Below are 12,884 nucleotides of genomic sequence, written 5' to 3'. Positions count from 1 at the left end.
CCCATGTCTCCTGACTCACTTCCTGCCTCGTCACTTCCCTCTGCCATCTCTCGTCCAGTCACAGTCCAGTGTTGCCACCACCGTCTACCAGAAACAGCTAGCGTCTGTTCAGCACGAATCCTGTCCAGGTGCTGCGTCGCAGCATTCAGTGTATGAGAGGCATAGCTGGTCACAGGGATGCGTTCAAATGTAGTCAGTAATTTGAGGAACTAGCGAAATGGCGAACGCAGATAAAGTTGAGCTCGAAAATCCTCCAGCATCATTGAAGTCTCCGGTTTGGGAACATTTTGGTTTCGAAGTTACGTACGAGGATGACGGAAAAAGACAGGTGGAAATCACCGGTACCAAAAGAAAAAAATACTAAAGTGCAAACCCAACTCCCACCACTCAAAAAAAGTTCAGACCGAGCCAAAGCTATTACAAACGCCAAATATCCTTATGTTGCCATGTTAGCAAAGCGCTACCAGGCTGTATCTGCTACCTCTGTCCCTAGCGCAGTGGTTCTCAAAGTGGGGGGCCCGCCCCCCTTGGGGGGCGCAGAGTCATGCCAGGGGGGGCGCGAGAGACCAGGAGGAAAAATTGTTATAAAAATTTTAAAAAAGATTTTAAAAAAAGAAGTCATAATTTGAAAAATTATTTATTCGAAAATAATATGATGCAGTACAGTACTATTACGTCTGGGTCTCTGTGTTTCATTAAAGCTCGGCTCTGTGTGTGTGGAACGAGCCATTGTGTGTGCGCGAGAGAGAGAGAGAGAGCGCACCGGTACCGGAGATCGTTGTTGTTAGCTTCTGGTGCTGGCGAGCTACGCTAACGGAGTTTTTTCAACAACAAGGTGGAGGAGAGTCCTCTCCTGTCAGACTGAGAGACTCAGTGAGCTAAAGGACTCTATCAGTGTTATCTCAGTGGGTCTCAAACGTTTTGGTCACCATTAATGTAAACAATTATTTCCAAGGCACACGTTTATATGATCATTATAGTTATAAAAAAATACGAGAATAAATGAAAAACAGGTATGAAATACTATATGACAGTAAAACAAGAATAAAGTTTAAAAAGGTGATAAAATGATAAAATATCCATAAAGAAAAAGTAAATCTGTTTACAGTTCTGTTTCATATGGGTGTTGAGAGATGTATCCATAGATCTCTTCATTTTGCTCTCAAAGTGCACCAGATTGATGCTTTTAACTTCAATATTTAAAAATAAATGTTCCCGGGGGAGCTTACCCCCGGACCCCCCTATGTGAGGTCCACACACCACCTACAAAAATAGCACGTTACCCCTGCTTACACCTATATGCAGCCGTGAGCTGATTATCGAGCCTTCATTGTCTTCATTTATTTGAGTGAATACATTATTTACAATTTAATAATAATTTTAAAAAAAACGCGCCTCACACTTTGAAAACCGCTGCCCAAGGGGGGGCCGGGGGCATGCTCCCCTGGGAAGATTTGTTTTTAAATATTGAAGTTAAAAGCCTCAATCTGGTGCACTTTGAGAGCAACATTAAGATATCTATATATCTCAACACCCATATATGAAACTTTTTTTTTTGAAAAAGTCAGGAGGTTGAAACTGTAAACAGATTTTATTTTTCTTTATGGGTATTTTACAAATCACTCCCATTTCAAACTGTATTCTTGATTTACAAGCTAGCTAACATTTGCTATTGTTGTAACTAGTTAGCTAGCTTAATAATACATTCATTTAAAAGCCTATGTAAAGTTTATTTGTCAAGTAAAGGTTGATCAATTGGTGACGCCATGCAAAGTGATGGCACTTCTGTCACGATATTCATGTTATGTCACGTTTTTATGTCTAGGTTTGGGTGTTTTGCTGATCTCCCTGTCATGTTTTCCTCCGGGTTTATTGTCTGGTCCTTTTCCCTGTGTTTTTCCTCCTGTTGTTAGTTTCCCTGGTGTGTCTAGTTGTCTGATTGTGTTCACCTGTGGCCCTTGTGTTTCTCCTCCCCTGCCCGGCTGTTTCTCGTCTTCTGATTACCCCTCCCTGTATTTAGTCTCTTCCTGTGTTCAGTGTTGGTTCGTCTTTTGTTTGTGACCGAGTTCACTGTGGAGTGTTTTGTTTGTCCATGTGATATGTTGGATAAGAGCCCTTGAAATAAAGGTATTATCAGTGTTATCTGCATTTGGGTCCTACCTGCTTCACTCCTCGTATCAGAACGAACCAACCACATATGGACCCAGCAGATGATCCATTTGAAGTGGAGTTATATTCATTTACCTACTTGCTGGCTTGCAGCTATGGTGAATGGAGAGGAGCAACCAGTGCGGAGCAAAAGAGGGCTGCCCTGGCAGAGGCGTACCAGAGGGCAACAGAGAAACCAGGGTTAGTGAAGTTCTTACCTGGCTGGATTATGGACTTCCTCCAGACATGCGTTTCCCGGCCTGCTAGCCCCAGGTAACCCCCTGCCTGCCACAGTCCCCAACATAGCTTCTTTCGAGAACACTTTTGATGGGTCTCTCGTCTGGCTTTTGGAGGTCCACGGAGCCTCCCAAAGGCTCCTAAGAGAAGGAGACCCAGGTCCAGGCTACCAGCCCGAGCCCCTGCAGCCATGTTTCCGGCTCCAGCACCGGCCCCAGCAGCCATGGTTCTGGCTCCAGAACAGGCCCACGCAGCCATGGTTCCAGCCCCAGCAGCCATGGTTCCAGCCCCAGTTCTGGCCCCAGCAGCCATGTTTTCGGCTCCAGTACTGGCTCTCCGGCCGACGCCAGCTCCCCGTGTCCTGTCGGCGTACCGGCCGACTCCAGCTCCTCGTCTCCTGTTGGCTCTCCGGCCGACGCCAGCTCCCCGTGTCATGTCAGTGGTTCGGCGGCTAACAATTGTCTAAATGGGACAACTAAACATCATCACGCCCAACATTAGCCACCTTTAGCTTAGCGGTGGTGACGTGAAGTCATGTGACGTGCTGTAGTTCCTTTATAGCCCAACATTAGCCTCCTTTAGCTTAGCGGTGGTGACGTGAAGTCATGTGACGTGCTGTAGTTCCTTTATAGCCCAACATTAGCCTCCTTTAGCTTAGTGGTGGTGACTTGGAGTCATGTGACCGTGCTGTAGTTCCTTTGTGACCGTGCTGTAGTTCCTTTGTGACCGTGCTGTAGTTCCTTTATAGCCCACCTTTAGCTTAGCGGTGGTGACGTGGAGTCATGTGACGTGCTGTAGTTCCTTTATAGCCCAACATTAGCCTCCTTTAGCTTAGCGGTGGTGACATGAAGTCATGTGACCGTGCTGTAGTTCCTGTATAGCCCAACATTAGCCTCCTTTAGCTTAGTGGTGGTGACGTGGAGTCATGTGACCGTGCTGTAGTTCCTTTGTGACCGTGCTGTAGTTCCTTTGTGACCGTGCTGTAGTTCCTTTATAGCCCACCTTTAGCTTAGCGGTGGTGACGTGTAATATCAGATGGTTGCTGTTTTTTTCATTTGCTCTATTAATACTTTGTAAGGACAAAACTGATTAAATTAACAAAAGCTAGCTCAAGATTAAGAATATTGTATTTAGAGTTAAAGAAACATCACAGTTTTACATTTATTGTATTACGGTACGATTCAAAATATTAAAGAAATAGCAAAAGGTCATTGTTTTTTAGATTTTGTTTCAATATAAATTCAATCTGTCACTTTATGACTCCAAACAAAGAAGAGATATCAGATCTTGCTGTCAGCTCCTCGGGGTAAAGATTACGAGTAGGCTTTATGTTAAATATGTGATTTAAAACTGGATACAAAGTTATTTTACGACAGCTTCTGGCAGACGACGCTGACCAATTATTTAGTTGGAATGCTGTTAACAGCATTCCAACCATCTGTTATTCTACGCATGAAAAGTTTATTATTATTCCGCCGGTATTTTGCCGCGCTTCTTCTCCCGCATTGAACATCGCAGAAACTCCGTTCGAACATCAAAACGTTCAGCTCGGTCGGGAATCGATGGCTATTACTTTTCTCATTCATAACTTTCATAATTCCAGAGATACATCCCATAATTCATCAACATTTTAACATTGAAGTCAATGGAGGAAATCTTCAGACTTCAACAAATCTTCATGCGACTTCAACTGCTAACTGTTCATTCATACTTTCACTCAGAAACCTCATTCCAACTTTAAAATGTTACACATCTTTGTCATTATTCGTGTAAAACAACTTTTAAATCTGATTCTTACTTTTAGAGATATTAAACATTGTTCAGACCTTGTTATAGAAATGTTCTTCAGATTTTAACATTAACTAGAGTGCGTGATGTCACAGCTAGGAAATCTTGAGATTTGCCTTCATATATTTTTTTAAAACTGCCATAATTCCCAAACCCTACATTCCTGAGACATAATTTATCATGACAAATGTAGGAAAACATCTCATAGCTTGAAAAATGACAAATAATTAAGCAAAAAATAATTAAACAAAATGCCTCTTGAGGGCATGAAGTGACAACAACTTTCAACATGCCTCCATTAAAGCCCATTGTAATTTCAGGCTGATATTTCCTCACGGCAGTAGCCGCACACCTTTAGTTAAACTGCTAAAAAAGGCCACATTATTAACCCAAAAGTACACAAAAATTACACTTCAGATACTCAACTTCCTTGACTTAATGTTATTAATATTATTGGGGTTTTATGGGGTTTTCAGTTTTTTATGATTAGTAGGTTGGGGGCGGGGAGACCTTAGAGAAGGTTCTGACTGGGCTGACTGGTTGCTACGTCTGGTTGCTTGGAGCTGAGTTGGTATAATCCTGAATTAGATTAGAACATTTTAGAAATATGAGGAATAACCTCTTGGTTTTATAAACCGTTTTGTAATTACTTCTTCATCCATTTTTGGATCTCTGCGGGGTTTTCCTAAACCCCCCCCCTTGGGGTTGGTCCCTCCCCTCTCCCTCTGCGGATCTAAGGTCCAGTAGAGGGGGATGGGGCACAGAGTCGCTTATCCAGGCGGGGGAGTGCATCTGACGAAGAGATAGGTTGTTGTGCTCTCTATCTCTGTTTTCTTATCCTACATTTTTCACCCTGGACTAGAGGGAAAGCGTTCTTGGATGCCTTTTCAGCTCTGTTTCTTACTATATTCTTCCTACCCCGTTTACCTTGAACTATTCTAGGAGAGTGTGTTGACGTTGACTCGTTGGGCCTTTCCTCCTGTACTTGTTTGTTCCCCAGTTCTTTCCTTTAACTGAATCTAGGAGAGGGCATTTAGGCCTCTCTACTTCCTTCTTTTGATTAGTTTAGTTTTTCACCCCCTTTCCCTTGAATTAATTTATACAGGAGAGTGCATTTACGTAGTCACGTTGTGCCTCTCGGCGTATACTTTGACTTTCTGTCTCTTTGGAGAGTGCTAGTACGTTGGATACGTTGGGCCTTTTTACTGTTGTCCCTCTTCACTAGTATCCCATGTCCCCTTTTTATAATTTGGGTCTTCATAATTTCCACCCTATTCTAAGGGGAAGCATGATGGTGCCTTTTCATTTCAATTTCTGGCTTTGTGTTTCTTCACCTCTTACTCGTTTAATATTTAGGAGAGTGCATTTACGTAGTCACGTTGTGCCTCTCTTCCTCTGTTTCTGGCTGTTCTTTTCATACCCTTGTTTCTCAGAGAAGAGAAGCAATACTATTCTAAAAGGAGCTGACACATGGTGTCTCTTCACTTGAGGGGTCAGAGTTCATATGGTGAGGGATTCCATGAGCGGTATGCGCCGGCCTGTGCCTTTACCTTGGACTTCTAATAGAACTGCTCGGGTCTTGATAGATTGAGTGGGGAAGTTCATGAGATCTTTCTAGAGGGTTATCAAGAATAACTTTTATCCAATGACCTTTTCCCTCTCTGTCTGTCTGTGTATTCTCTTGTTCCGATTAACCCAGCCAAATCTTTGTTCTTGTTTTGTATCTATATCTACGCCGGGATCCGGAGTCGAGGCTGATCCTCTTGCTGTAGTCCTGTGTCTTGGATCCTCTATCCCGAGTTCTGGATTAAGTCGTGGACGTTTCGGGTCGTGGCTGAACCTGTCTCTGCGGTCCTGCCTTGGGTCTCGTCATGCTGCTTCCCTGATGGCTTCACAGGATTGTAGCTGACATCCTCGTGGATTCATCTTCTTATTACAGACACATGCATTTCCTAACATTCGGTCTATATGCTGTAAAATGTATTATCTCTTCGATTTACACACGGCATCTATTGCACGTCTGTCCGTCCTGGGAGAGGGATCCCTCCTCTGTTGCTCTCCCTGAGGTTTCTCCCATTTTTTTCCCCTTTAAACTGTGGGTTTTTCTCTGGAAGTTTTTCCTTGTACGATGTGAGGGTCTAAGGACAGAGGGTCTAAGGACAGAGGGTCTAAGGATAGAGGGTGTCGTTTTTCTCATACTGATATTCTGAACAATCTGTGTTGTTGTATTTGCTGTAAAGTGTCTCTACTGTAGGCTATTTTTATTATATGTACAGCACTTTGGCTCGACCAAAAATCATTTATAAATGTGTTATATAAATAAAACTTGATTTGATTTGACTTGCTTCACGTTTTGAAATGTCACAGATATCTGTTACAGTTCTTCCACAAAACGTTCACATGTAAGAGGTTTATCTCTCATTCAGAACAATGGAAACCTGTGATCTCTGCACACCTCGTTAGCTCAAATATAAACACCTGTGTCATGGAACACGATGATGTCATCGCTCCAACTGACATGCTCAGAGCAGCAGACTTCAGATAGCAGTAGGGGTGTAACGGTATCCGTATTCGTCCCGTACCGTCACGGTTCGGACGTCACGGTTCGGCACATGCAGTCACACAACGAATACGCCTTTTTTTTACGAGTGGGAAAAAAGTCTGTCATTCAGGGCAGTATCCACTACACTATTTATAATCCAGGGGGCGGTATTGCGCCTAAAAGCTGTTTGCCAGCTGCCCTGAAACAACAAATGAAGAACAAGAAGAAACACAACAATAAAATGAATAAAATACAAGAAGAAGAAAAGTTAGTATGGCGATTTCAGATAACACACAGGAGCTAGAACCCACCTGCTTCTTTTAAATCAGCTGTGTGGGAACATTTCGGGTTCCCTGTGGACTACAATAACGATGAAGTGCGAGTGGTGGTTCGGACGAGGACGGTGTGTCGGCGTTGATCGATAGCGGTGTGGTATGCTAATGGTAACACAAGCCAAACATGCTTAATCATATCAGAAGGCATCAGCCAGATTTGCCAATCACCGGAGCCCGGCAAAAGACAGCAGCAGTTCAACAGCTGATCCCCGCTGTTTTTAAGAAGCCAATAGACATGAAAGTTAAAAGAGAGTGACCAACATAAATAACGGAAGCTTTTGGCATATGTTTTTCAACGACTTTGCGCTCTTGAAACACTTTCTTATTATTTATGATGTCATATTTTCAAGACATTCTTTTTAGTTTTACAGCTTGATGAAACCTTTTTGTTTGACATCAGCCATTATAGATAATATGGCCATCTAAGTGTGTGTGGTGCTGTTTGTGGTTTGTTTTTAACTGTTTAATAAAGTTAATTATTCAAAATGTCAGAGTTCCTTATTTTTAAACTGAAACTTGCACTACTGTTAAAAAAATAATAACAACAAACCTGGAATTATGCATGTGGGACTTTTGTTTGCTTTTTCTTGTTGTACCGAACCGTGACCCCCAAACCGAGGTACGAACCGAAGCGTGACTTCTGTGAACCGTTACACCCCTAGATAGCAGTGTGCTAACAGTCCAACCGTGAAGACATCTACGGGACAGTTTTGAGATTTCTTCAAATGCCGTTGCCATGGCAACACAATGCTCGCCATGAAACACGGTTTTCTCATAACTTCAGTGAATATACTCCAAACAGCCCAGAACTTCACAGGTTTGGTAACGATGTAGCCATCAACGCATCTAAGCGTAGTATGGGGTGTCATCAAATGCCGTTGCCATGGCGACAGACCACTCGCCATGAAACACAATGTGGCTGTAAATCCAATCGACACGGTCCAATCGTCCCCCAATCTTCACTTGTATATCACCGGTCCATGCCTCAACAGCTCTACGGCAAATCTGAGATCTCACCATATGCCGTTTCCATGGAAACGCATCCCTCGCCATAAAACATGATGTCGCTATAACTCCTATGAAAATGTTCAAAAAGTGCTTAAACTTCACATGTGTGCTAACAGTCCAGCCGTGAAGACATCTACAGGACAGTTTTGAGATTTCTTCAAAACACAATGCTCACCATGAAACACGGTTTTCTCATAACTTCAGTGAAACTGCTCCAAATGCCCCAAAACTTCACAGGTTTGGTAGCAATGCAGCCATCAACACATCTAAGCGTATTATGGGGTGTCATCAAATGCGGTTGCCATGGCGACAGATCATTCGCCATCAAGTTAGTTCAGAAGTTTGCAGTTAAAATATTCTGCTGCTTTTCCAAGCTTTTCTTTTCTTCTCTCATCACACATTCAAGCCCCCAGTGTTCATGTATAATTTCAATCTAAATTCTTCACTTTCTTCTTACACATTACATTTCAGCATAGCAGTTTAGCATCAGATTTTCAGCATAAAGCATTCCCACGAGCAATTTCTTCAGGAATTGCATTCTCTAGTGCTACGCGAAATTCTTTATTATTCTGCCGGGTTATTTTGTGCTGCTTCTTCTACCACATTGAACATCGCAGAAACTCAGTTCAAACATCAAAACGTTCAGCTCGGTCGGGAATCAATGGCTATTACTTTTATCATTCATAACTTTCATAATTCCAGAGATACACCCCATAATACATCCCATTTTTAACATGGAAGTCAATGGAGAACTCTTCAGACTTCAACAACCTTCATGCAACTTCAACTGCTTACTGCTCCTTCTTCAACTGCTAACTGCTCCTATACTTTCACTCAGAAACCTCATTCCAACTTTAAAATGTCACACATCTTTCTGACATTATTCGTGTAACACAACTTTTAAATCTGATTCTTACTTTTAGAGATATTAAACATTGTTCAGACCTTGGTAAAGAGGCCTTCTTCAGATTTTAGAGTGCGTGATGTCACAGCTAGAGTGGAGGACAGATTTAATTTTGCCTTCATATTTTCTTTTAAACCTGCAATAATTCCCAAACCCTACATTCCTAAGACATAATATTTCATGACAAACGTAGGAAAACATCTCGTAGCTTGAAAGATAAAAAAAAATTAAGCAAAATAATTAAACAAAATGCCTCTTGAGGGCATGAAGTGACAAAAACTTTCAACATGTCTCCATTAAACTCCATTGTAAGTTCAGCCTCACCTTTCCTCACCACAGCAGCCACACACCTTTAGTTAATCTGCCAAAAAGGCCACATTATTAACCCGAAAGTACACAAAAAGTACACTTCAGATGCTCAAGTTCCTTGACATGCTTCACGCTTTGAAATCTCACCGATATCTGTTACGGTTCTTCAACAAAACGTTCACATGTAACAGGTTTATCTCTCATTCAGAACAATGGAAATGCTCTCCTCTCACTAATCACCATGGAAACCTTTGATCTCTGGACACATCGTTAGCTCAAATATAAACACCTGTGTCATGGAACACAATGTAATAACTCCAATTGACATAATTAGAGCAGCAGATTAATGAGTGGTCCCTGGAGTTTAACAGACTGGCTCAGCCTATTCTTTTCCATCTGATGGAGACTTCATACTGACTTCAACATGTTCCACATATTTTAGACATTATTGGTGACGTATGCTTTTAGTTCTAAAGTTTTCAGTTCAAATATTGTGCTGCTTTTTCATGCATTTAGACTTTTATTTTCTTGTTCTTATTATTTCACATTCAAGTCCTCTCTATTCATGAACCCTTGAAAGTACTCAGCCACACCACTTATATACCACGTGCGACTGTTGCTATGTCAGTTAATCTTTCAAATACAAGGTTGCTTGTTTGATTCAAGCTCTTGTAGTCAATATGTCAAGGTATTTATCCCTAACATTTTATCAGCTAACTAATGACACACACTCAGAGGATCTTTATAAACAGGGCTGCACATAACTGGTGCGCAGGTGCGCACCCCCCGCCAAACAAAGAGCACCGGATCATTTGAAAAAAGGCGCATTTGTGCACCAACATTGAGAGAGAGAGAGATAGATAGATAGAGATATATAACTGACATGCTCAGAGCAGCAGACTTCAGATAATGGTTAATGGTCCTTCCCTCGACAGCTTATGTCATCATATGCCGCTTCCATGGAAACGTATCCCTCGCCATAAAACACAATGTCGCTGTAACTCCAATGGACACAGTCCGATCGTCCCCCAAACTTCGCTTGTATATCACCGGTCCATGCCTCAACAGCTTTACGCCAAATCTGAGATCTCACCATAGGCTGTTGCCATGGAAACGCATCCCTCGCCATAAAACACGATGTTGTCCTAACGCCTATGAAAACGGTCAAAACAGCACCAGACTTCAGATAATGGTTAACGGTCCTGCCCTCAACAGCTCTACGTCAATTATGGGGTGTCATCATATGTTGTTTCCATGGAAACGCATCCCCCGCCATAAAAAACGATGTCGCTATAACTCCTATAAAAATATTCAAAAAGTGCTCAAACTTCACATGTGTGCTAACAGTCCAGCCGTGAAGACATCTACGGGACATTTTTTAGATTTCTTCAAATGCCGTTGCCATGGCAACACAATGCTCACCATGAAACACGGTTTTCTCATAACTTCAGTGAAAATGCTCCGAACGGCCCAAAACTTCACAGATTTGGTAACGATGCAGCCATCAACACATCTAAGCGTATTATGGGATGTTATCAAATGCCGTTGGCATGGCGACAGATCATTCGCCATCAAGTTAGTTCAAAAGTTTGCAGTTCAAATATTCTGCTGCTTTTCCAAGCCTTTTTACTTTATTTTCTTCTCTCATCACACATTCAAGCCCCCAGTGTTCATGTATCATTTCAATCTAAATTCTTCACTTTCTTCTTACACATTAAATGTCAGCATACAGTAGTGTTTAGCGTCAGCATTTCAGCATAAAGCATTCCCACTAGCAATTTCTTCAGGAATTGCATTCTCTAGTTATTACTGTTATAGATACCAGAGAAAACACACCTTTACCTTGATAACAATTACACAGTTCTGGAATTACTCAACTTAATATGTAACTATGGTTGAATGGTTTTTAAAAATGTTAAACTGGAAATGTTACACATCATACCATTAATAGTTAAATGTGGATGAACTCAGTGTGTGTGACCAGATTTCTGCACTCAAACACAACCGGAATCCGCTGAATTTGAATAAAATGGCACCGGTTTATTTTTGTGTCAACTGTTGTGTCTTAGTGTAGAGTAAGTCGACTAGCGGTGTCTGCGTTGTGTTGTGGAAGACCCGAGTCAGCATATTGTTGGAACCGATACCTTGGTTGGTGATTGGCTAATGGTTAAACAAGCAACAAAATCGTTAAAGTCATCATAAAGTGGCCAAAATCTGATCAGCTCATTTTCAGACAGGTTTTTATATAAATGGATCAGGACAAAAAGAGAGAATCTTTGTTCCTGAAACTTTCAGAGTCTCTTTACACAGAGGGGACACATGTTGATGTAGAAGAGACATGAAGAAGAGGGGACACATGTTGATGTAGAAGAGACATGAAGAAGAGGGGACACATGTTGATGTAGAAGAGACATGAAGAAGAGGGGACACATGTTGATGTAGAAGAGACATGAAGAAGAGGGGACACATGTTGATGTAGAAGAGACATGAAGAAGTGGGGACACGTGTTGATGTAGAAGAGACATGAAGAAGAGGGGACACATGTTGATGTAGAAGAGACATGAAGAAGAGGGGACACATGTTGATGTAGAAGAGACATGGAGAAGAGGGGACACATGTTGATGTAGAAGAGACATGAAGAAGAGGGGACACATGTTGATGTAGAAGAGACATGAAGAAGAGGGGACACATGTTGATGTAGAGGAGACAGGAAGAAGAGGGGACACATGTTGATGTAGAAGAGACATGAAGAAGAGGGGACACATGTTGATGTAGAGGAGACAGGAAGAAGTGGATTTTGCACGTCCCATGTCATGGCCATTTCTACTGATCATATTTCCATTGCAATTTTCCAAAATCACATTGGTTTCTCATACAGCATCTCTGTAAACTACGTATATTCACTGAATTTCACTCTCTGCCTTTAACGGCTCGTTGTAGCTCCAATAGCTCCAGCCCCAACCCTCCCTCCGTGGAGGTGTGGTTTCCTTGTTTAGCGACAGCGAAACACAGCCAAACTCACCCTGAGCACACACAAAGTCACAGCCGAAGTAAAAACAATAAGTGTGGCTTGATATTGAGTAAGAAAAAGGTTGATAAACGCTGTGAGAATGGGTCTGCAGAGAGAATTTCGCCGCGATCCCAACTGTCTGTTATCAGCCTGCAGCCAGGGAGGAGAATCAGCAGAGCTGCTTGCACTGAGTGTGTGTGTGTGAGGAAGTCCGTGGATTGGTCAATTTGGACCAATCAGCGGGGGCTTAACGTAACGGCTCCGCGGACGTAACGTAACGGCTCCACGGATTGGTCCATTTGGTTCCGGGTAACGCATTACATCATGCGGTACCCGGAAGAATCAATGGACAGTGATGTAGGGCTGTGCGATTATGGCAAAAATCATAATCACGATTATTTGGTCAATAATTGATATCACGATTATTTTGACGATTATTCATTGACCATTTATTGAACTTTAAAACAAATAATATTTTACCAATAAACAAGATCAACAAATATGTTGGAGCGCACTTCCAAAACCATACTAAACATATATTAATATGATAAATAAAAATAAATTAGACCAAAATAAATGAAATCAAACATGTTGCAGTGCACT

The sequence above is a fragment of the Gymnodraco acuticeps genome, unplaced genomic scaffold, assembly GCF_902827175.1.
Source record: "Gymnodraco acuticeps unplaced genomic scaffold, fGymAcu1.1, whole genome shotgun sequence".
Taxonomy (NCBI): domain Eukaryota; kingdom Metazoa; phylum Chordata; class Actinopteri; order Perciformes; family Bathydraconidae; genus Gymnodraco; species Gymnodraco acuticeps.
This window is presented reverse-complemented; position numbering follows the sequence as displayed.